This window comes from Salmo salar, chromosome ssa17, assembly GCF_905237065.1.
Source record: "Salmo salar chromosome ssa17, Ssal_v3.1, whole genome shotgun sequence".
NCBI classification, from domain to species: domain Eukaryota; kingdom Metazoa; phylum Chordata; class Actinopteri; order Salmoniformes; family Salmonidae; genus Salmo; species Salmo salar.
The window spans coordinates 64,676,960-64,703,549 of NC_059458.1; the positions used below are offsets into that span (position 1 = coordinate 64,676,960).

Consider the following 26,590-nt stretch of genomic DNA (forward strand, 5'->3'; position numbering starts at 1 on the left):
GGACCTCAGACTGGGACGAAGGTTCACCTTCCAACAGGACAACGACCCTAAGCACACAGCCAAGACAAACAAAGGAGTAGCATCGGGACAAGTCTTTGAATGTCCTTGAGTGGCCCAGCCAGAGCCTGGAATTGAACCCGATCTAACATCACTGGAGAAACCTGAAAATATCTGTGCAGCAACGCTCCCCATCCAACCTGACAGAGCTTGAGAGGATCTGCAGAGAAGAATGGGAGAAACTCCACAAATAAAGGTGTGCTAAGCTTGTAGCGTCATACCCAAAGGTGCTTCAACAAAGTACTGAATAAAGGCTCTGAATACTTCTAAAAACCTGTTTTTGCTTTGTCATTATGGGGTATTCTGTGAAGATTGATGGGGGGAGAAAAACAATTAAATACATTTTAGAAAAGGATGTAACATAACAAAATGTGGAACAATTCAAGAGGTCTGAATACAGTCCAAATACACTGTACATGAGGGTGACTAGGTGCTGGTTGGAGCATTTTGCATTTTTCAAACACCTGAAACAGCCTTTTCCTGCAATCTAGACCCATAATCATTATGCTTTATTAAACGTAAAAAATAAGTATTTTTTTCTGCATATCTTAACATGCTTCTTGAGCTGTCTGTATCCTCCTGACTGGGGGTTCTTTTTTTAAAGAAACTAAATATTCTTCTCTGTATTTCTGCTCAAATCTGGGTAAAAGATTGAAATGAATGTGAGTCTTATCAGTACATTTAGTAATTGCTTGCTTTTCTAAAGTGTACCAACCTTGTCAGAAATCATGCCAGCTAAGATAGTTAGACAAGCTAGCTACTCTAACTTGATTGATAGCCTGTATGCCATCAAAATTGCTTGGTGGGTAGTAGTATTACAAAGAAACAACAACAATAAATAAAAAATGAAACAGGATAAATCTGAGGGCGCCCATGTGCTCCCTATGGTCTTGACGCCTCTGTGCGCAGTCAATGCAGCGCTCATAGAGCATTAGGAGACATTGTTCTGGGGTAGGTTAAGTCGTTTTAACCAGCGGCTAAGCAAATCTCATATCATTGAGAGTGCTGTGCAGTTCAGCACGTACGGTCAAATGGCTAAACTCCTTTTAATCCTCCTCTACAGAGGTGTGTTTTGAAGACGATCAGCCAGCAGCTTTACCTTCTTATTGACTTTCTCCCACAGTTTTCTTGCTCAGGCGTCGTGTGCGCTCTCCATGGTGCTGAAAGGCATCCACGCAATCCGCTCAAACAAACAGCCTTGGCTACCCAGACGACATTTCACAAGTAATGCAAATCAATTTTAGGCACATACAGCGCACAAACAATGCAACCATGATAGGACATATATCATTTGTGTAGTATACAATATAATTATCACGCAGTTTGCAACTCTGCATACAATCAGTGTATAACATCACCATCGGTTTTGTTCGTCAAAAAGCAAGACAGGTACGCAGTGGATTTCACCGGCAACAAATATTCTATGAAATTCTGCACTGTGCACCGCCCCCCTCTAACTCTCCCGCTCTCTCTCTCTCTCTGTCTCTCACATACGCGGTCTCCTCCCTCGCCACTTTCTCCAGCCAAGAAGCTACCTTTACCTCCCCAGCTTTATTCTACAAGCATGTCCTCAGACTCGCAGCCGTGTGATGAAGCGAACCAACTAACTTCCAGAGAGCACCGGATGAAGGAAACCCGCTGCACGAGTAGCAGAAAAGCCTGAGAGCAGGTAATTAACTCAACAACATATGTCCCGCAAATCTTAAGGATGTTTGGTTAGAGAATGGAGAGAAATGCGCACGATAAAACTCGCTCAGTCAGTGTACCGGCGCATAACATTCGTGTGTAATGTAATCGTGCAATCTTTATAGTAGTCTGTACATTTGGAAGTTTTTATATCAATTTACTTGGGATACATGTATAATGTATCAACATCAGTCGTGGCAGGATACTGACAGAAATTTGTGCGCAACAAGCAAGGTTCGACATGACCTATGATATATGAGGGTCCTTCTTGGGCATTCACTACATTATACTGAATCAACCGATACTATACAATAGACAATGTCTTATAGGAGTCATATTTCCTATCGGAGGATGTAATAAACGTGTTCATCAGTGACATGGAAGTGGAGATGGTTTGCGCTTTAGACATAGATATCTGTATATTGTGCCATGCCATGATGCGGAATGGAATTGTCACATTGCGCAATGAAATTCAGCTTAGCAAATAAATAAATGATCATAGTGCTATGGAGATTGCTATCTATAACCTGCTGTTTTCGTCAATATTGGAATGATTCTCTTTTATTTTAGAAAAGTAAAAAGTATTTTATTCTCATATGATCCATATCTTCTTTTCAGTAGATTGTTTCTGCATCCGACAAAAATGAAACGATATACAATGTTACGATAATAATCTTTAATTAGTTGTCTTAATAATTACAATGATCATAAATTGAATATTACATTTTCCACCATTTGCATGTCTGTTGCCGATCCATCCATGGAACGGTTCCTTTCTCTATAGGAATGGTATTGCGCATCCCCGTGCCAGGCACCTCTCCAGCAAGACTGCAAGCATTTCGTGAGAGTTGGCTAATTGTTTTTCAAAGCAAGTTCAACAGTATCGAATTTCCCGCTTGGGCTAGTACAACTGTACTAGCCCAAGCGTTAAGATGTTGCGTTAAGATGTTATTCTATTGTGCGACACAAAGAGGGTATACCATTTACATATGCAATTGATATGTGTTTTGTATATGTTAATGTGTTTATATATTTTAAATAAAAATATAAAATAATCGTAGTTATTTTACAGTGAAGTATGAAGCATCCGGAAGTTGACGCATGATTTTGACTCGATGTCCTTGATTTGGAGACCTTCATACCTCGTGCAAATACGACTCTGTCCATACAGAATGGTATTGCTGTGTCCCCTACCCCACAAAGGAAGACAGGGAATAGTTTGTAGATTTCGTCGTCAGCCTCCATTAATTTATGCATCCCACCATCATAACGATAAATGGACAGCACGCTGCATGAACATACGTGCTGAAATATGTGAAAGAGTGGATCTTCAATTATTTCACCCAATGCGCAATGAGTTTACTCATGGTTGTTTTGCAGTGGTGGTGAGAGAAGGGGATCGATTTAATGACAAACAACAGGGTTTGTTCGACTGTGATGAAGCTGCATGTCTCGCTGAATGTGCGCGTAAAAGCGCACTTGGCACTGAGCAAGCAACCCCGAAGGATGAGTTTGGAATATGGCTGGTGCATGTTGACACAGATTAGCAGATTGTATGATTGTATAACTGACAGCATTAACAGGATTGAAATTAGTGAGCGATTCCAGATTTCTCAACAGATCAAATAAGGGGGCTTGCCTCATTATCGTGGTTGCATGACGTGTTCCGAAATTGCGTCAAAATCAAGTTTTGAAATGAGCCACTGCTTTTGTGTTTTGAGGTCGCTGGAAGCTGTGTCAAGCCTTTTGAGGTTGGAAAATAAAAATGTGCTTTGCATCGATTACCATCTCCATGTGATGTATGGGTCCCTGTGATCTCCAATATAAAACTCTGGTCACACTGCGGGAGAATAAATGTGCCTGGCTATTCATAAATTGCCCCTTAGACTCACATAAGGATAAGGATATGCATTTATCAGATCGGGTTAAAGACACACTGTCTCGACTGTCCCATCTGTAACCTGTGAAATATGATTGTTTTTGATCGAGTTGATAGGTGATGAGAAAAAAAACATGATTTATTTTATAGGTGAAGAATCTGTGCTTGCATTACTTATTGGTCTCCCAAGTCTAAATGACGTTGGCCATTTAACAGATTGGATAGGGGGCGAACCCTTTGAAGACGGATGCAAATGTGTCTCTTGTTAATGTGTCTGGTGTGTTTGATTAATTAGTGCACTTGATGCATTTGAGGTCCAGGTGCAGGTTGAAAAACGTGGTCATCATTTATAACATAAAGGCACGGACTCTGCACTCTCTCTTTTACGTGCGTAAGTGCACTGGTAATTATTAGGAACAATGTGACCCTGAATTCATTGTTGAAATTAATTGGTTTTGTGAGATAAAGACTGGGCAGACAACGCTAGACCAATTGAATACTGAATAATTGTTGGTAGTGGTTTGGTTCTTGCAAAGTGTATTTGGTTCTGGTACAGCTTGGCTGATAGGGTGCATTCTGGTGCTCACAATTAAGAGCCTTTAACAGAATGGTTATTTGTATTGCCTTTGCGCAATATTCGCAAAATAACATGCACGAGTAACCTAAAGTCAGCAAAAAAAGAAACGTCCCTTTTTCAGGACCCTGTCTTTCAAAGATAATTTGTAAAAATCCAAATAACTTCACAGATCTTCATTGTAAAGAGTTTGAACACTGTTTTCCATGCTTGTTCAATGAACCATAAACAATGAAGGAACATGTACCTGTCGTTAAGACACTAACAGCTTACAGAAGGTAGGCAATTAAGGTCACAGTTATAAAAACTTAGGACACTAAAGAGGCCTTTCTACTGACTCTGAAAAACACCAAAAGAAAGATGCCCAGGGTCCCTGCTCATCTGCATGAACGTGCCGTAGCCATGCTGCAAGGAGGTATAAGGACTGCAGATGTGGCCAGGGCAATCAATTGCAATGTCCGTACTGTGAGACGCCTAAGACAGCTCTACAGGGAGACAGGAGGGACAGCTGATTGTCCTCGCAGTTGCAGACCACGTGTAACAACACCTGCACAGGATCGTACATCTGAACATTACACCTGCGGGACAGGTACAGGATGGCAACAACAACTGCCTGAGTTACACCAGGAACGCACAATCCCTCCATCAGTGCTCAGACTGTCCGCAATAAGCTGAGATAGGCTGGACTGAGGGCTTGTAGGCCTGCTGTAAAGCAGACATCACCGGCAACAACGTTGCCTATAGGCACAAACTCACCATCGCTGGACCAGACAGGACTGGCAAAAAGTGCTCTTCACTGACGAGTCGCGGTTTTGTCTCACCAGGGGTAATGGTCGGATTCGCGTTTATCGTTGAAGGAATGAGCGTTACACCGAGGCCTGAACTCTGGAGCGGGATCGATTTGGAGGTGGAGGATCCGTCATGGTCTGGGGCGATGTGTCACAGCATCATCGGACTGAGCTTGTTGTCATTGCAGGCAATCTCAATGCTGTGCATTACAGGGAAGACATCCTCCTCCCTCATGTGGTACCCTTCCTGCAGGCTCATCCTGACATGACCCTCCAGCATGACAATGCCACCAGCCATACTGCTCGTTCTGTGTGTGATTTCCAGCAAGATAGGAATGTCAGTGTTCTGCCATGGCCAGCGAAGAGCCCGGATCTCAATCCCATTGAGCACGTCTGGGACCTGTTGGATCAGAGGGTGAGGGCTAGGGCCATTACCACCAGAAATGTCCGGGAACTTTCAGGTGCCTTGGTGGAAGAGTGGGGTATCATCTCACAGCAAGAACTGGTAAATCTGGTGCAGTCCATGATGAGGAGATGCACTGCAGGACTTAATGCAGCTGGTGGCCACACCAGATACTGACTGTTACTTTTGATTTTGATCCCCCCTTTGTTCAGTGACACATTATTCAATATCTGTTTGTCACATGTCTGTGGAACTTGTTCACTTCATGTCTCAGTTGTTGAATCTTGTTATGTTCATACAAATATTTACACATGTTAAGTTTGCTGAAAATAAACGCAGTTGACAGTGAGGGGACGTTTCTTTTTTTGCTGAGTTTAGTTCAATTTCCAGAGGAAAATATGATTGTTTTTTGTACAGCACTGCCATGTACAGTACAGACCCGGAATACATTTGGTGTATTTCGTTTTTCAATATGACGTGCTTGCCATCAGCTATGGTGCAGATCAGACACACACCATTGCATCAGATTATTTGTATCCTACATTATTATGTGAGCGAGCTTTTGAGAGGGTGCGTATCTTCTACCTCGTATTTCCTGTCACAAACATCACATTTCTGAAAATACACAAAGGCCCTTATATAATTGCTGAAAAGCTTACTCAACTGATTTTTCCTGATTCCCTCCTCCACCTTAGGTGGGGTGAGCAGCAGTACAATTGTATAGTCTTTTACAGTTTAAGATGTATTAGGCTGCATGGTCAACGGGTCACGCAGCACAGTCCTAGCAATTTGTGCTTAAATATTGCACAATTCTTTAAGCTGTCAGTGTAATCCATACAATACGTTGTGGACTTATCCACAGGTAAATACTTTAGCTATTTTCTTATTGGTTATCATACTTTATGCAAGCTGTGCCGATCGAGGTTGTTTTAGAAAGGACACGGGTTTTTTTACCACTTATGGTAACATTTGCTGGTATTTGCATGTACTGCTTCAGTAAAGATTTACTGAGGTTACACATCGAGGACACAATCACTACATTACTATGAAAATATTCCCATCATTATACATGATCGATATCACATTAGAGACGCAACCACTAAAGAGTAAGCATCATTTCCCTGTGCCGTTGTGGTTAATGACCATGATTATCTCATACTGTACTGTAAAGGCATATACTAACGCTTAGGGTAACATGCTGTATAGGGCTCATACCCTATATTCTATAGACTTGGAGATCTGTATCAGTGTGAATATGTTATGTTGCATATTGGCTGCTGTGCATGACATGCTGGCTGACTAACAATGTGAGTAAAGAGGAAGAATGGGATTTGAGTTTGTGTGTAGGGAGAAGCTATGGATTTATTCATTTTTACCTATGAGGTCGTTTTTTATACGTGTTCATTTTTGTTTTACACTCATTCTCCAACGTATCTACACCAACCATGAGATAGATGTTGAGTTTGTTCAAAGTCATCCCACAAAAGGTGGGACATATTGACGGGCTATATTTATTTGGCAGAGAGAGTTACCATTCAGTGAGATGCTATTTGTGTGTTTTCTCTATAGGGGCATCCCAAGTTGACCCCATCCGGAGACTTCTTCCTGGGCTGAATACAATGGAGACTGTTTGACAGTGAAAGTGGAGGTTTACTGTACAGTAGCTCAGCTGGATTTCCTCACCCCTTCATGACATGCAGTGAGCCGATGCCACCAGCAGGTATGGTGGACAATTGTAATTAAGATTAATGACCTATTGTGCTTTTTAAGTTGTTGCTGCTCCAGAACCTATTAGGTAGTTAGACTTTTCCTAGATAGATTTCATGTTTTGCATATTAGCCATCTATAGAGTTATGGTCTGTTAGGAGAGCAGCAAGTGTCTGCTTGAGAGGGGCCACTTGAACAGCTCTTGAAGTCATACAGGTTCCCTGCCTCACTTGATAGAGCCGCTGTTTAGGAGCAGAGTAACCTAAGGTAGCAGGCATAAAGTAAACACCTGAGCGGGGTCGCCACATCCAGTTTTCACGGGGAAAGGAAGCTAGGTTGAAAATACTGTATCCCTGAAAACAGGATGTTTCCCCGCTGAGGGTGGGAGCAGAACAGGCATGATGATTACTCACTTGTTTAATACAATTGCAAAGTTAACACATAATGCACTCCTAGCTTTGCCTATACTTTCCCACCATGTGCGCATCATGTATGCTCACTTTTAAATGAACCCAGGCTCTAATGGAAAGTTTGAGAGGCTGGCACCAGGGGTGCATTTGACATAGCAGCGAGGAGCAAAGGTGTCTTTTTAAAAGTTTACGTTTAGTCGGTTATGTGTTTGATTCAACGGACATAGGCCTTTAGAGCAGTAACCCAGCGGTGGTGCGGCTAATCAAGCGGTGGTGCGGTGCACATCAGTGGAGCTGAGAGATGGCACCAGTTGAAAGGAATGCCTGATTATCACGCTTTCAACCACAGCAGGCTGCCACATTTACACTGAGCTGCTGGTGTTAAATCACACTTTTTAATAGTATTCTTATGCAATTAAAATGTTATTTTTGCTTTGTATGGATAAGCTGAGGCACCAGCGATGGAGGCTTGTTAAGGAAGAGGATGTAATTAAGCTAAAATGGGAGAATGGAATAAGAGCATGTGCAAATCTTCCACTCTAACGTGTTGAGCACAATGGAGCAGTAGGATGTTTAGCAAGTCCTCTCTAGACGGTTTCTTGAGCAGCTACATTGACCATGCTAGTCACCGTCACTAGCACTGTGAAGTATGGATCAAATAAAATAGTGTAATTGCATTTCCTACAAAGACTATAGGAGGTCGTTGAACTAAGCGGTATGTCGTGTGTTTTTTTCTTCTTCTGTGCATAAAAAATGTTGAAGAGATGTAGTGACCCTGTAATTGGTTGTAAAACCCAAGCTTGCCGTTTAGTATTTCAGGGCTCTCTAGTCAATACGGTGGGAATTTCACTACCTCAGAAGAACCCAGTGATGATTGTAGTGTAAAAGCTTGATAGAATACATCAGAAGCCATTACTCTTCAAAATTGGTTCTAGGTGATCTGTTTAGTGCCCCACAGAGGGAGACCTGAATACATTAAATCATGCAGGTTGGCATTTATTGGGATGACTTATGTACTGGAGGAAGCTCTGCAGGGTAGTGACTAGCTGGCACTGCCACAAAGTCATACAATTGGATTTTAAACGTTACCCTAACCATAACCTTAACCCTTACCGAAACTCTAACCTGTACTACACTGCTAACCTTATGCCTAACCCTAACCTTAAATTCAGACCAAAAAGCACATTTTTGTTTTCATGGTTTCTTAACAATATATAGCCAATTTTGACTTTGCCACTGGCCCATCTAGTGGAAATCGCTCAGCTCCGCCTCCAGGACAAGATTCATCCCACTAAACGTCAACATGCTTTAATCATGGCCGGAGAAACTGTAAGATCTGTTGATATCATTGTAATGAATCATCCACGCTGTATCTCTCTCTCTAAGACCCTTTCCTGGTCTCCTCCCTCTGAAATAGGCAGGCTTCTAAAAGGTTGCAGTGTCTTTATGGTGCACCGTGACGCTGTTCCATTCTAATCAAGAGGCTTCACTGCATCACCCTTGGGCTAGCAGCTAGCCTATCAGCTATTGTTGGGACACAGCTTAGAGATGGAAGAAAGACCTTCCCCACTGCTGTCTGTAAACAGTGCCGAATCCTTTGTTGTACCATAACAGAGACCCAAGAATGCTTAGTAATAGTAGTACTACTATGTAGTAGTACCATCGATATCACAAGATATTTCTCTGCCTGTTTTCGGTTCTCAGACACAGCTGAAGAAGCCTCAGGTGTTCATAAGTCCTGCCACTCATCCAGTAATAATTCCGGCTCCCATTCCCGGTGCTCAATTGCACTAAGCCTCGGCACCGGATAAATCCGTCCCTGCGCTTCTAGCTCCATTATTATTGGCTCCATAAACATTCAGCACTCCCCGCTCCCGTTGGAACCATGGTGCAGCAGTGACATTGTAATTTTCCAACCAGATCTAATTCCTCCATGATGTGGGATTGGAAGATTGGAAGACAGAAGACATGGAGAGATGGAGAGATGGTTTTCCCTCCCTGCCCTCTGACCTCTTACACACAGGTTGGCTATTGGAGTTACATTTGATGGCGAGGGTCACAGAGAATGAGTCCAAGAGGGGAAAGTACTGTATAAAGGGGAGATTATTTTTCCCAATCCCCCCCTAGACTCAGTAGGTAGAGAATGATACAGCCAGCCTGGCTCATCTGGCTGTTATTGTTATCAACTCTGCCCAGAGAGAATATACTGCTTTATAGGGACGTTTTCCACTACAGTGCTACTGCTGTTGCTGCTGCTGACCCTGTGGATGTTTGTGAGGGAGCCTTGTGTCAATTTCTCCTCTTTTGGGTTATGAACACTAACGAACAATTAGACAGGAAGAGAGACGATGATACAAGGCTGAAAAATGTCTCCCTAAAGTCCTGGTGAGTTTGAGCTCTTTCAGGCAGAGCCTGACAGGACTGGGCCTTTAATCATTCACAGCCACTAACAGGACCGGTGAGACTGTCTGAATCGGTTTGTGTTATGTCAGAAAGAAAGAAAGACTGCATCTCAAACATTTGACATACACACTCCAGGAAGCACGTACAGATACACACACACTTACACTCATGGACACACAACACGCACGCACACACACACACACACAATACACACATACACACACACACATACACACACACACACACACACACAAACTCCTATGCCCGTCCTTTTCTCTTGATTCACCATTCCCTGAATCACTGTCATCATCTCTCTTTCCTGTTTCTCATCTACACTCTTAGAAAAAAGGTGCTATCTAGAACCTTAAAGTGTTCTTCAGCTCTCCCCATAGGAGAACCCTTTGAAGAACCCTTGTTTGTTCCAAGTAGAACCCGTTTGGGTTCCATGTAAAACATTTTCTATAGAGGACTCTACATCAAACCCAAGAGTTCCATCTGCAACCAAAAAGGGTTCTCCGAGTGTACCTTACAATGATGACCTCTTTATCCTGGATACTGGGCTCCACACAAAGGTTGACATGTCTACCAAGGGGATAGGTTAATCATGTGTATTTCTTTAATTAATTCAGCATTTCCCCTGTCTTAGTGGATCTGTTGTTTTCCCATCCTCAGCCATTCACTTTCAACAACTAAGTGCTTTGAGCCCCTATTTAAAGGACTAACGTGGTTTTAAAGGTCATTCTCACACTTTAAATTCAATTGTACTCCTAAAAGGCCTAAACATCTTAATTACAAATCCTATTATTGTAAACCTCTGTGATTCTACGTCACCTTTGCCCTGGTCCTGTCCTCCGTCCATTAAGGAACCGTAAATGCCCCCACTCTCGACAAACTAGAATGCTTTATTTAACTCTCTGTTCAGTAGATACTGACAAAACGTACCATTGAAAGGAAGTGGCACGGAATTACAGCATCAATCCATTTTTCCATTTAGTCCATTTAGCCTCTTGCAACATAAATACTCCAAAAAAATGTAGGCAATGTTCAGAACTGCAGAATGTGTCAAAGAAGCAAAATTGCCCATGCATTTTTACAAAGCAATTGTGCTTCTCCCATCCCATGGTCAAAGGAGAAAAAAAGGCATTCTGCGAAATTAAACTTCAATCAGAGTAGTAGCGAGACTACTGCTTCACACAAAAGCTCCATTTTGTACAGGCCTACACGTTCTCACCAGCTAAACACAGGCTCTGAAGATAATGACGGATTCATAGCAGAGAAAAATGGTCCTGTCCAAGACGCTGGCTAATTTAAGGAGCAGGAAGGGAAAGGGAAAGGGGGATACCTAGTCAGTTGTACAACTGAATGCATTCAATTGAAATGTGTCTTCTGCATTTTTTGTTGTTATCAGCTCTGGGATTCGATCCAGCAACCTTTCAGTTACTGTCCCAACGTTCCTACCCCAAAAGTGGTGTATCATGTTGAACACGTGTTAAAACCGAGCAATACTAATGCAGGCAATAATCATTTGAGGTTACAGATTCAGCGGTGCCTCAGTTTATTCTAGTGCATTTGTGAGTGCAGACCTGTTTATACTGTAGATTCAGGTATAACTCATCTCACCTTTTGTTTCTTTTTCCACTATGTTGTGTAGTAAAGCCCAGTTCTTTTATGTGCTCAGCTGGTCAGATTTACTGCGGCTGCCCATTCTGTCTAACAATACGTAAACACAAGACAAAGTCCAGATAATGGTTGTAAAAACCGCTGTCTTGTTAGTCCTGGATGGCATTTGGTAGATGTCTGTTATTTACTTGTTATTTCTCAGAAAGAGGAAAGATGTGTGTCTAGCTGTACCGGGGGGACAGTGGAGGGAAATCACAGGAGGATGTAGATTTGTTTCAAGGAGGAAGAGAGACTGGGACGAAGAGGAAACAGGGTCATGAGATACTTCCACTATCAAAACAAGACCAGGACGACTCCAAACATGAGATTTCAGAGACATTTCCATAAGCACAACATGTCTGAATCATCCAATACCTAGATATCTAGCTAACTTTCTCAATCTCAGGCTGTCAGTGAGAGAAACTACCAGCCATTTGGCCTATAGAGCTGCTGCACACAGGTCCATGGTGTCGGCGTGTGTAAAAGAGGCGAAGTCAGGTGCAGGAGAGTAGTGTGATGTAAACAGGCACACTTTATTAAAGTTCCCAAAACGAGAGCACAACATAAATCAAATGCGCTCAAAAACACGGAACATAACAAAAGTAAAGCGCGTAAAAAGACACCACAGCAACATGAAACAGTTACACACAAAACATGGTGGGAAACAGAGGGTTAAATACAAGCAGCTTAATTGGGGAAATGAAAACCAGGTGTGTATGGAAACAAGACAAGACAAATGGATATGTGAATAATGGAGCGAACACGGAGAGGAGCCGACTTTGGCGGAAGTCGTGACAGATTGGCTAGACCTGACATTCATGAAGATACCATTGTGGACAAAACTCTTTCCAGGTGGCTGAATTGACATCTGGAATAAATGCCATGGAGAAAGAGTGTATTTAAGTTATTTGTGTGCGTTTTAGGACCTGTGCATGCCTTCCCCCGCTGATTCAATGTGGCATTTATGTGCGAGTTCTGTGGGTTTATGAAAGGATTTATTATTTCCGTTATTATCTTTAGACTCCCCGTTGAGTCAGCTAGCCGTGTCAAACTGAACGGCCCGTCTGATATGCTGTTACTTGAGTTGACAGAGACAGGGTTTCTGAGGGAGCCCAGAGAATACAGTGTGTCAGGGATAGATTCTCAGAGTAGTTCCGCACCACGTAATTCCCATCCTCTGATAGACCTCTCCAGAAACCATCCAAGAAAGGAGTCAGTACGCTGAAGAAAAAGAACAAGAAGCACAACCAGAGAAAAACTCTGGGCTTGTCAGGCCAGGTGAAACAAAGACAAGTAGAGAACACTGAGCAGGCAAGCGAGCAATAAAAAAGGAATTCAATGACAAAATCAGAGGGGCTTCAGCTCAGAGACAAATGGGAGCTGTAAGAATGCAGGAGACAATTTTCTCTCTGCTTCAACGTGTTCCATGAACGTGGAGGTGGAAGGTATTTGGTATTATCCTACTGGTTATCCTACATGTCACATATCAGACCAGATGCTGTGTGATGAGTGTGTCTGTGACGTAATGGCCTACGTACTGAGGTGGCAGTAGGTACAGACAAAATCCAATGTCCTTTTTTTTTAATCATTTTTTGCAGTTTTTACTAGTCAGTCCCCATCCTTAAATACCCCTGGCTTTCAGTAGAGAAAAGCCTGCAGCTCGTTTCAACAAGCATATCCTGCTGTGAGTATAAACAGCAGGCTGCAAGGCTGTCTTTGTTGCAGTTAAACAGAACTACAGGGAAAAGGGAGGGATTGGTCGCCAAAGAGGAACTACTTTCTTCTGTAAATAACAGAACGTCCGTGGATATATAACAATAGGCTTGTATAAAGATGAATACATGCAGAAAAAAGTTGAATGCGAAATCTGCTCTGCTTTATTCCATCAGACAAACACTGTGTAGATCTAGTAGGCTAAACGTACGTGCATTCAATATCCTCTTCACTCCACAGACGTTGGTTCTGAGTTGGCTGGTGTTGGCTGAGTGGTGCTGTCGGCCCAACTGCCTCATTTTGCCTTTAAGGTCACTCAGATCCTTCTCGTTATTATGTGCGTGGTGAGAGAAGCCAGTGGTGACTCACCATGGTCTTGCTTATTGACTAAAGTCTGGAGGCGTGACAGCTTCCACAGTTTTGTGCAGTGGAATGACGAACTGCACTCAAACTCTGCTCAGCAATAATGTCAGGAGAGAGCATTAAGCCTAGGTGACATGAATGAGAATCAATTCTTTTTTTAAACAATGACTAACATTTGAACCTGTGTGAACAGGATGACAGTGGCTTAGACTTTGATGATCAAACGCAACCACTTTTTGTCTATGATGGAAAGGTCTCCAAGTACAGTAGTAACACTATTACTCTGCATCAGCCTTCCTAGTTGACTTATACCTGATTTGGAAAACATCTCCATAGATCCAAACCAACATGGCCTCCTGTCTCCCAGTGTGTTGACAGTGACTCCCCGGTGGGAAGTATCAACCTGTGAGCAAAATGATGTTAAACAGGCTGGATAGAATCATTATGTCTGCCATCACATCAGGCATCACGTACCTTGGTTAATCCAGAGGGAACCAGATTCTTATACCGAGTTAATTGAGAATTAAGATGTGTAGTTTCGTGGCTCTGGAAAAAGATCCCAAGGGGGCGTCTTTCCAATTATCTATTAACTTGTGATTTATTGGTTCAGTTGTTCTCCTTTCCATCCCAACCTGACCTCCTTCCTCCTCTGTTTCTGTTCATTATTCTCCCTACTCCTCTCCCCACAGTCGCCTCATATTTCCTGTCTGTCTCCATCTCCCTCCCTTCCCTTGTGTGTGTTCTCTCTAGATCTGCTTCTCGCCTTAGAGCAGTGATGGGCTTTTCCCATGCAGCTGGTTCTAAATGGAGGCCCTGCTCCAGAAAGCTGATGTTAATGTTGACTGGGATCACCGACTCTCCTCCGAGGCACAGAGTGGTGAGAAATGACTGTGCTACCTCCAGCCGGCCTGGCCGAATAACTTGTCATATATGGATCCAGAGGCCTGAATGGGGGGGGGAAAAGCGTACTGTTTGGGTGTAGAGGAAGGGGAGGGGGGAGGGGGGAGGGGGGGAGGAGTAGGGGGTTTTATGATAGGATGTGTATGAGTGTATACTGATGTCTTAAGAAATGAAGATGGATGATAGCAGGTCATGAAGGATGATGAAGGAGGGTTTGTACATTTGGGAGACATCCATGCCTGACAGGACAGTGTGTTAACGAAACAGGGAAAGTGGGCCTGTTGCTCCCACAAGTATTGGTTTGTCCGTCTTGCTGTCAACAGCATTGACAGTCAGCCTGCTCTGCCGTGCCAACCTCCCTTAACCTCACAACCCTGTCTGACAGCCCTTGAGATGTGCTCTGTTCTGAGAAAGAGAGGTGTGTGTGTGTGTGTCCAGACGGTGCGGTTAGCCTCATTTACATCAGAGGATTGGTCATGACAGTGACCCTCGCTGACGAACGTAAGCAGACCGAGATTCCCCCGTCTGTTTTCTTCACGTTCTGCCATCAGTCCCTGGCTCAGAGTCTGTAAAGCAGCCATCCATGCCTCAGCCTCGGTGACAGCACAGGGAAAAGCACGTCATCATTCCACACACCGTCCCCTCACATTCCCCGGGATGCGTATCCTGCCAGCCTTGCTATGATCTCCACAAACCAGACCAGGCATCCATTCTACATTGAACGGAGGTGGGGGCTGGTTCCATCCTGATTGGGTGACGTTCTAGTGTCCGTGTTATTTGTGACTGTTGGAAGGCCATGGTGTGCGAGACCCAGATACGCATAGCGACTCATTCCCCAGTGCTTAGAGCCAGGAAAGCCCCATCCGTCATGCAAAGATCACCCTTGTCCTGTCTCTTTGAAGTGATGGTTGGATTTGGTGAGGCAGGACACAGTGCCTCCGGTGTAAAAAGGTTCTACTACCGTGGGGCAACTCTTTCAAAAACACAGCAACGTTCCATATGTATGTATGAGACCAGGTGTATAGCCAGGAACCCAGCCAAGTCAATCAACTTCCAATTCATCTGTGCTTGGGAGTAATCCAGTATGTAAGTGGCTTTTTAATCTTTTCTTAGGAAGGTGTGGTAACCCTTGCTCTCACATAAACCCACAGGGGAGCAACATTAATCAAAAGAACACAGAATGGATTTGATGGATAAGGTTGATGATTTAAACTTCCCCTTAATTATGACATTTTTATTAATTTCATCTGTGGGTTTAAATCAGTGGAACGTCCGTTCCAACGATGCCCAGCCATCTAAATTGCATGCAGAACTCAAAAACTGGAGATTTATCGACTTCCTCCACTGGCCTGCATTAATTATTTATTAGTCAATGTCTCTCACACAAACCCCAGCAGCTCTTTAATCCACACTGATATTAGCCTGCCTGACTGTATATTGGTGGACTGAGAGACATATAAAAACCAAACTGCTGCGACAACATCTCTCTCTCTCTCTCTCTCTCTCTCTCTCCCTCTCTCTCTCTCTTTGTCTTCAGTTTATCATGCAACTTTGAAAAACTTGGATTACTTTTTATCTCAGTGCTTTGCCCGGTTGACCCAATGAGGTGTTGTGCAGGCAGTGTCTGCCAGAATGATGAGGTACATGGTCTTAGATTGTCCTTTGAATTACCTGTTTCTGTGAATGTAAGATTGGGAAGGAGAAAGAGAGGCTGGCAGACTGGGGAGATTAGGAGGGGCTGATTCCCAGAGTAAAGGCTGTCAATTTGTTCACTGTGAGGAGATGTGATTGAGCATGTCTGCTGGCTACTTGGACCACAGCCCCGCGTCTCCCCAGTGCAGGGATTGATTGAGTCGTACCTGCCTAGGGTTCCGTTGGCCTTGCGCCCGTCCACGGGCCACGTTCCCTCTCCCTGCCCAGTCTGTCAGCCCCTGAAGTTATGACATCATGAGCCCCCTCATAAGGCACCTCCATTGTTTTGAAATGAAGGGACATCAATTTCCCAGGCTCCACTGCCCAGCGGATGATTTGTGAGTGCTATTATCCTCCGAAATCGCTCTGGAAAATGGCTGCGGAATGGAGAGAGTTTGGGAGGGGTGATGAAATGGTGTCTAAGACGCCTGTTTTGGCCAGTTCCAATAGTGGTATTTCACACTTCTGGGGTCAAAACCCCACGTACACATACATGTAGATCTACTCAGATTACAGAGTTCATGATTATTCAGCTACTATTTTTGCCCTGAAAGTGGCATTCAGAGACAAATATGACTTCGTAGATAGGACTGCCAGCTAAGAGAGTGAGAGATGGAAATAAATAGTGAGACAGAGGCAAAAAAATGACCAATCACCGGGATGTCAATGGAGCATTTCCAGAACTTTCTCTCTTGCCGTTTGCAAAAGCAGCAGACCTGGGTGCCATCCAGTTGACAGACAAGGTTTTCATGTCAAGGCTTGACTAATTCATTAGAAAGCCATCTGAGTCCCAGAACGTTTCATTGTTAGAACCTGAGTCTGAGAAATAAACTGCTGAGTATTCGAAACACGCCTTCCAAACTTGATCACAATGGATAGGTAATGCATTATGCATTCCGATTTCATTATGAATTCTTTTTTTTTTTGTACGGAAAGCGTGTGTGAAATTGTTTTTATTTCCTTAAAGAGTACCTAAACATGGCAACAAAATATGGAAATTTAAAGATAAAGTCGCATTCATATTTCAAGTCTGCCCTAATTCAATCTCATCTATTTCCTTTTCAAAACTTTTGTCCGCATTTCAACTCTAAACTTTAACGGAAGTAAGAGTGTGAATCTATTTAGCGTCCTTTCGGGAAGAAGCAACTTACAGTACTTTTGCTTTCAGGAGTCACTCGGCTCAACACAATATGTGGTCAAATGCAGAAAGTTATCAGTGAGGTGCAGGAGCGTAAAGTCCTCTTCACCACTCACTGAAGAATTCAATTCTCCCGCATGAATCTGACAGCAGAGGGCTATCCTGCACGGGCAAGATAAACATTACAGTGGAAAACAGTGAAATAATAAATGCTGAAGCTATATGTTGGGATATTTATCTGAAGGGCCTGAAGATAGGGCCGAGGTGGAGAGAGGACTGAGGGCAAATTTGTTTTTGCCATTTGCAGATTGTGACCAGACCTTCTGAATACTAAACATACTAGTTCCTGTTGTTTTCTGATAATCCATCCCAGTGCGTTGTTCACTGTAGATGACAACACAATGTCCTGGTCTTAGCCCGTGGGACTGTCACTGATGTTGGAGATGGGATGTCCTGAGCTCATTAACAAGGGAAATACATTTACTAGGTTCAGTAGTTATTCCCATATTTTCTCTCGTAGACAACACCGTTTGCATTTACTATGGCCATTGTTATGGCATGAAATTAGAAAACAAAAAGTCAATTTTTAAATAAGTGTTTTATCCATTTTTTACATTTACATTTTAGTCATTTAGCAGACGCTCTTATCCAGAGCGACTTACAGTAGTGAATACATACATTTCATTTTCATTTCATGCATTTAAAAAAAAAATGCATTTTTGTACTGGCCCCCCGTGGGAAACGAACCCACAACCCTGGCGTTGCACACACCATGCTGGCGTTGCACACACCATGCTGGCGTTGCACACACCATGCTCTACCGACTGAGCCACAGGGAAGGCATCCAATAAACACAAACCAATTCTCAATGGAAACGGAACCAAACAACGCAAAATAGCTATATCTAATAAGAGCCAAAGAGATGCCATCGGTATTGCAGCAATTGCAACGTCAAACATAGAAACTGTACAAGTTCTCACAGAGTTCAAATCAACAGTGTAAACAACGCATTCATTCACACAAAAAAACGGTATATTCCTGTATGTTCCTGCCAGGAGTTCACAGGAAAGCTATGAGAATTGCATCGTGTAAACTACAAAGGGAACAGAATAGCCTAAATCTCTGTCACTGTAGTAACCTCTGACCTCAGATAGTATTACATCAGAGTTGAGAGAGAAGACGTCCTTTCCATCCTGTAACCTTTGTTTAAACCAGATATCCTCGCCTGCTTTTCCAGGAATATCCCCTGCTATTCCTCTTGCAGAGGGAAATGTAATTTTAGAAGGACTCCCCGCCGGAATTCTTTCTAGTTGTGATTGTAATTCTATTATCTCAGAGAAAACCCCTCCTCTGTTCTTTTCCCATCAGCTACTAAACCTCTGGGAGTGCCACCGTTGATTCCCTCTACTGCCTGATGATGAGTTCATACAACGCTCCACACGCACCGTTCCTATTTCTCACAGCCTTCAGATGTTTAGGTCTGATTTACATAGATTTAATACTGGTAGGTTTGAAAGGAAAGTCCAGTATTGCCATCAAGATTAACCTGATCAAAGAGGGGTCGTAATTCAATCAAACCTCACTGTGCTGGATGGTGAAAGACAGTAGTTGGCCATAATGTGTGAGCTAACCTTTATGACACGGATTGAATATTTATTCACTTCTTATAAGCCTTCCTGTGGCTGGCTAACCCTCGCACCATTCTCTCCCAGGCTCTCCCCTGAACTTTAGGCAGAAATCTTTTTATCCCAGTGTAAAGTCGGAGCTCAGCAGAATAGACTGCTTTCCTCCAAAGGATGATGAACACTGTGAAAGCCCACTTTTCAATAGCAGGGATTTCTAGGGGGATGGGATGAGGTTGAATAAATATGCAGAGGCTGCATGGTTTTGTCCTAGAGCACAGAGTGAACAGACCTGCTTATCAGGTTTTAGATAATATGTGGAAAAAAACAAATCCCCTGACCTCCGAATGTCATTATCGGGCCGGTTTACTAGCCTGTAGTATTCACTGCCTGCTTCCTTTAGCCATTCAAATGGGGGGTCCATTCTCCAACTGGCCGTTTTAGTAGTCAGACAGCAGCCAGGGGGGCAAAATAATCTCTTTGATATTCATCTCGCATTGAGCTAATTGTGCAGTTGTTGGGCTGTTTACGCATAAATCTGAAATTGCCTCATTAACAGATTACATGGGAAACGTACAAGAGGGAAAGTGTTTGATTGGAAAGTTGCAATAGAAGACTGGTTGAGTGGAGGTTTTATGACTGTTCCAGAGAAAGATTCAAAAAGCAATCACCCCTCTTGTCAATGTCTTCCACTATTAACATAAATGAATACTTCAGTCCATTTTGCTAGTTTCTGTATGGATGTCATGCTTGATGATTGCCAGTCATCTCCAGTGTTATGTACAGAGCCAAATTTGTTGTTGTTCAGTTGATGAGAGAAGAGTCTCTAAATCAAATCAAGAATATTACAAGTCCAAAATAGAACACAATGCATTTTCCAAACAGCACTACGTAAGATGTTTCAACATAATCTTCCTCCCGCATGCTAAATTAATAACACACAAAAAAAGAGTTGATGTAGTCAGTCAGGAAAACATGGAATACCATTCCGTAATTCATGGTATCAGTATAGGGACAACAAGTGCCAGCCATGGTTTCTACCTGCGCCAGGGTCAACTACTAACATGTTCGCATTGTCATTCTCTAAATCACCTCGCTGGCGTCGTGACGGGAAAGGCCTTCCGCCTCCTCGTTCTCCTCGTTCTCCTTAATGAGCGCAGTTAACACAAAGCAGGAATATACTGGGACATACTGAGTGGGAGAGAAAAACAGAAAGCAATGCTAATAGCTAAGTAAACAAACTAATAACTGGAGCGCTCGGCCCTGGGGTTAAACAACAGACCCCTCTAATCACACTCTTTGATTCAGTTGCATTGGTATTCATACAGGGAGCAGCCGAGAAGATGTGTTGTCTGAACACAGTCAACTCCAGCCCCCGGTGTCTGAGCCGGTACGTCGGAATAAACAAGCTGCTGCAGACATATTCACCCATGGATAAAAACACCAAAATGCATCTGTACGGTATGTGCCTGGAAATAGCATGCACCACTTTCTTAGACAACTGCAAGCAACTCATCTGTGACGGATGAAAGGTTGCTGAGAGCATTTGAGGTTGATCAATATCTAGGGAAGGCAGTCTGAGAATAACAATTCAAGTAAATACAAAGATATCCATCATTTTAACAAATATACAGAGATATGGAATAGAGAGCGGTGAGAGCTCTGCATTGCAGAGATGTAGCCTATCGTCACACACCAGCAGAGGCTGATTGACGAGCAGCTTTTCCAAATGGTAAAATCAAGACGTTAAAGAAGGCAGCGAGCAGAGACAAGCACTACAGCTGGGAGGAAGGCACAAAGTAGACAACAGGGAGAGCTGGTTAAGACGTCAGCTAAGAGGTGATTCTCATCGACGAACATTTAAGAACAGACCCTAAGATCTATAACAGCTCCAGAACCCTGAGAGGCAAGCCTCGTCACACTGAACCGTGACAGCGCAGCAGCCCATTCTTGGAACAGGCCCTGGCAATTGGCGCTGAGGGACACCGAATACTAGAACATTGCATTGTGGGTGCTCCCTCCCGAGTATTTCAAAATGGAAACATTGGCAGGTCTGTTTAATGGGTTATGCTTTCTATGAGGTATTTTCAAAGCACTTAACACAGTTCATAGCGGTGCAAGCATATTTTTCTGTAAAATGAGAATTATACTAGTCTCTAAGGGGTATCAAATAGAAATCTTTGGACATAAAACAGAAATTTCACCAGGGAGGGGAAATTGCAATGACTCTAAAAACATAATATAAATGGGTTCAATCCCCCATTGTTCATGATGCAAACTATTCTACCCAGGGGGTGTCCACGGTAGAATAGCGATGAAACCATTTGCATGGTTATACCAGAGACAATTTGAAGTATAACTTCATGTCTCCTATTTGTCGCATATTAACATCTCTCTTGAGTTTATCGTTCTCTGCACAATGTCATAGCAAGCTGTTGTGCAACGTTAACTCACAGTAAGCCAGTGCATATGGAAACATCCTATTTAAACACCCATGGAGTTCTGCTATACTGTGTGAGCACGCTCCGCACCTATCTGCAGTCTGCACCCCTCTCTTCAGGGAGGGCTGAGCTGAGAGATTTCCCAGATAAATGGTTCTGTCACCCAGTCAGGACGCCGTAGAGGCATGTCAGAGAGACAGAGGGCCTCATTAAGACGTCTTATAGCCAGCGCAGCACCGCAGCTCCCCTGGCCCTTCTGGAGCTGTACTGACCCAGGAGGGGGGGTGATGGCAGGCATCCTCTCAGTATAGAGAGCCCTCTGGGCCTTCCTGCCTCACCACCTGTACTCTACCCACCGGCAGGGGAGAGAGAGGAGCCGCTGCCATATTTATAAGGGTCATTTTGAGAGAGTAAAGGGGTAGGGTGTAGTTTCTCCGTTATATCTGCTATCTGAAAGCAGCTTTTTTACAAGGTTGAATGGGGTAACTTAAACTAACAGCTTACATTTACACACCAAATTTCAGGCATTGGTGGTAGAAATAGCATATGCTTACTTTTACGTAATATCTTAAATCTGCCTAATCAGAATCAATTTAATTTACTGTTTACCTCAAAGGCTTCTGTTTACCACTGAAATCACAGGGGGGTAAAGTCTAGATTGTAATTAGTTTCAGATGTTCTGCAGTTAAACTCTAGTAGATTCAATTCAATCTTGAGTTGCCTATTCTCAGCTACAAAGTGTAATAGAGTATGTAGAAGTGATAGGCTACAATCTAAACCTTGCCTCAACCACCAGATGACCTCTAACCTACTACAGTAGTTCCTTATGTTCAACACCCAACACAAGGACACCAGCTCTGACCTCACAAACCCACTCAGTCACATAATCGTACACACACTTTCATTTTTACACATGACCCTCCTGTACACACACACAAAGGCACACACACACAGCGATGCACCAGCCAGGCCCAGAGTAAATCAGTGATGACAGTCTGTTGGGACAGTCAGGCAGCTTTATTAAATCAAAGCCCCCTCCCCAGAGGGCAGGGTAATTTATGAGGGAAGATTAAGGTGATGGAGTATGGACAAAGACAGCAGTCACAGCCAGACAGGATCCAGGGAGAACCACAGTGCACACATTACAGCCCTGATGGGCATTCTCACTGACACACAGATAACTCTCCAACCAGGACAGATGCAGCTTGCGCCACAGACAGAGAAGAAGAACTCAACTTTATTGGAACTCCTTATGTCTTTCATCACCATATCTGTACTTTACAAGCTGCGTCACTTGTATGTTTAGTCAGCTAGCAATCTGCATCAGGAAGTAACCAGATGTTGAGAAATATAGCTTATGTTCAAAATAGCGAGGATGTGCAAAACTAATGTAAGACCTTGAATGGTTTCTAATATTCCCATCAGCAAAATGGGCGGCCGGCATTGTCATGTAATGTAATCTCTCTGAATTTCCATTATCGTCATCATGTGACTGTCCCTGTCAGAATGGGGTGTTCCCTGAAGAGCCAGAAATACCTTAAACAGCGGAATAAGAACTTCTCACAGTGATGCAAAATCCTCCAACACATTCCACATGATCAGCTTCCACCAGAGTGTACTTTCCTTCATGTGTGTCTGATCAAACTAGCGACTTCTCCTATTAGCCTAATGAATGAATTATAGCCACAGAAACAAAGGTCATTAAGCACATTGTCACCAGGGGACAAATCATTTGGACAATGTGACGTTGGACAATGTGAAGTGAAATGATCTGGTTCTACATATGGACTCTACGTTATCTGCATTGAAGAGAGAACGACGTCCATCACTCCTGTCACACCTCAAGGGTGTCATTTCATCTCTGAGGGGCTTTGTACATTATTCGCTGCCTTCTTGTTTCAGTGTGATTACTCATAACAGGCGCAGTAGGGTATTGCCCGGCAGAATGTGTCGTAACGCGCACACCCGCGTCCCATAAACAGAACACGATATCATATCTGAATCTGCTCTGGGATGACAGTGTACAAAACACGACCGTAGCCACAGGGCTTATGTCTCATCTGTTGTCTTTTTTAGTCCTTATTTTAATACCTTGTGTTCTTTAGCAGCCTGCGGTTCGGTTCACAAGCAGGTGTTACATTCATTCTTCACTTAAGGTAGAGTCCCAGGAGTGTTTTTAACAGGCATGTAGCGGCTGGTAAAGAGCTTTCAAAAGTCTTTTGATTTCTGCAAGGTGTTGCGACACAAAATTAGCATTTAAACATCAGGCTGCCTGTTAGCGCCACATATGGAACTATGGGTAACGGAGTGCTCAGGGGAAATGTTCTCAAAGTGGCATGGGTTTTATAGATGTGGCAAGTTGAACTTAGACCATGCTCATTTACATGTGAGACGGCCAAAGCAACTTTTGCATATCATAATTAGCTTTGTTTAGTGGAGTGTATGTATTATGCAAATTGTGGGTTACAGGTGCTTTAGGGTTGGAAAAGGAGACTATAATTCAAGCAGTAGGGCTGAGAGAGAAAATCCCATGGTGGTTACATGTTCCACCCTTGAACAAAGTCCCTGGCCTTCATACACAACCGTAATTATCAGTACTACTCATGAAAGTATTCAAGCAACAAACACCTCCCTTTCACCACTCCATCTCTCTTAAAATATCTTGAAACTCTTCACAACTAATGTTTGGTATGTGAAGTTGGCTCTACTGTTAGCATTGGCCCCTGCTCCATTAATCTCGCTTGTGCTATATCTAACAAGGTCATCCAGAATGTAACGACAAACAGAGTGCTGGATCATGACTGCACGCTACTTACTGGCTCCTCACTCCAAATGGACTCTCACATCTGAGCCAAGGAAACCTGTTCCATTTTGTCTTCGAATGAGAAAGACGTTTGGTCAAATATATTGGAAATGGAGCTTCAAAAGTGTGCATGCTCGCGTTTGAAGTTCTTTGTCAAGCAAAGTTACATATTGCCTATGATCCAGTTTTTATTCATCGCAAATAGAGAAGATTATCTGTTTGCCAAAGCTCACACCCTCAAGCTTGGGCCATTAACATCCATCCTGTATCTGAGCTAAGCAGATATTTAATGCATGAGCTCTGTGTATTGTCATGTGTGAAATTTCGCAGCCTTAGGTTGGCTTAAAAATGTGCACAGTCCATGGCCCGTGTGTAAATCTCAACCAATGAGTTACAGCAACTTAAGGGACACCCTAAATCCTAAATCCTTTATTCGGCTACACAGAACTAGTTAACTTCGAACTGACAGTGAAGCATACACCCTGCTGTGTCGTTATGGATTTAAAATGTACATACCTTCATGTTTATTTAAATATTCATATGTCTGGCCTGGTATATTGTGTGTCATTTGCGTAGATCGCCTTTATGATTTTTTATCGGAAATAAAATCTTATAGACTTCATGGTCAGTAGATCATTATCGTCCTCCTCAACAGGCTGGCAGGTTGTATTTCATTATCTGAAATATGTGTGCGAAATATGGGAAATGATTAATTCACTCATCCTCCTCACTTCTACACATAACCTCCTGGGAACGCAAAGACAACTTGAGGGCAGCTAGAGGTTGGTCCATTTATTTAGAGTACAAAGGTATAGGACTGGCTTATTTTGCTATATATTCTTGTAAAATAAATGGCTAATCTCAATGAGACTAACCTGGTAAAGTAAAGGTAAAATAAATCATTCCACATCCAATCTTCTGCCATTCCTCTGTATAATTCCTCGAGGTTAATCTTCATAAGTGCCAGAGGAATGGGCCTGTCTGTCACTGCAGTATAGTTGTGCGGTGTTTTTTATTTAACCAGCCAAGTCAGTTAAGAAGAAATGTTTATTTTCAATGACGGCCTAGGAACAGTGGGTTAACTGCCTTGTTCAGGGGCAGAACGACAGATTTTTACCTTGTCAGCTCGGTGAATCAATCTTGCAACCTTCCGTTTACTAGTCCAACGCTCTAACCACTAGGCTACCTGCCGCCCCGTGTGTGTCACGTTCTCTTAGGAGCAGGAAAGGAGTAGAGTCAAAATGCAGGAGACTGAGGTCCGGTAGGTCAAAAGTTTATTTCCACCGTAGACATAAGGCGTCCGAAAAAGGCACAGGGTGCGCATAACACCCAAAACAGGAGAATCGTTCGGAAACGTTTAACGCACGGGGCGCAGCCCGGCAAACACAGTACAGAACAGTAACACGCTTAATATAAAGACAGCGCTAACTAACACCTGTCCTCTAGCGACAGATAAACAATCCCGCACAAGAATCCCAACTGAAAATACACACTAAATAACCCCCCACTAATTACAGACACAAAACAGGTGCGGGATAGACAGACAAAACCAAAAGACACAGAAACAACAATCGGTGGCAGCTAATAGGCCGGCGACGACGACCGCCGGGCGCCGCCCGACCGAGGAGGGGCGCCACCTTCGTTAGATACTGTGACAGTGTGAGTGTATGTGTGACATTCTGAAGGTTGATGTGGAGATTATCTCTGTTCATCTTGTCACTGCTCATTAGAGTGGTAATGTGGAATTTCAGCAGCTTGTTCAAGCTCTCAGGAGACAGAAAAGCATCTCATATGGGGAGAAAACTGACTAGTCGCGGAACTCTATCAATGGCTGTCTAAATGAATTTGCCTAGCAAAGCGCAGAAAAAGTGTCTAACATTTAAACGGTTATTTCCCCAGTTCCCACAACATTCCTACACACTGATATTGCTGATATCGCCTGGTGTGACTTACAGTTGAAGTCGGACGTTTACATACACCTTAGCCAAATACATATAAACTCAGTTTTTTACAATTCCTGACATTTAATGAGAGTAAATATTCCCTGTCTTAGGTCAGTTAGGATCACCACTTTATTTTAAGAATGTGAAATGTCAGAATAATAATAGAGAGAATAATTAATTTCAGCTTTCATTTCTTTCATCACATTCCCAGTGGGTCAGAAGTTTACATACACTCAATTAGTATTTGCTAGCATTGCCTTTAAATTGTTTAACTTTGGTCAAACGTTTCAGGTAGCCTTCCACAAGCTTCCCACAATAAGTTTGGTGAATTTTGGCAGATTCCTCCTGACAGAGCTGGTGTAACTGAGTCGGGTATGTAGGCTTCCTTGCTCGCACATGCTTTTTCAGT

At 43.1% G+C, this 26,590-nt stretch overlaps 1 protein-coding gene across 2 annotated transcripts in view; it reads left to right on the forward strand.

Annotated features, from left to right (window-relative positions):
* Positions 1-1,546: 1,546 nt before the first annotated feature.
* The window catches only part of LOC106576423 (muscarinic acetylcholine receptor M2), a 75,562-nt gene continuing 50,518 nt past the window's right edge, over positions 1,547-26,590 (forward strand). The window contains exons 1-3 of one of the 2 annotated variants that reach the window (XM_014153600.2): positions 1,547-1,726; positions 6,957-7,107; positions 14,332-14,519. The gene's annotated coding sequence lies outside the window, so the exon portion shown is untranslated. The remainder of the gene's footprint in view (positions 1,727-6,956; positions 7,108-14,331; positions 14,520-26,590) is intronic. The other variant, XM_045699970.1, reaches the window with a different exon arrangement.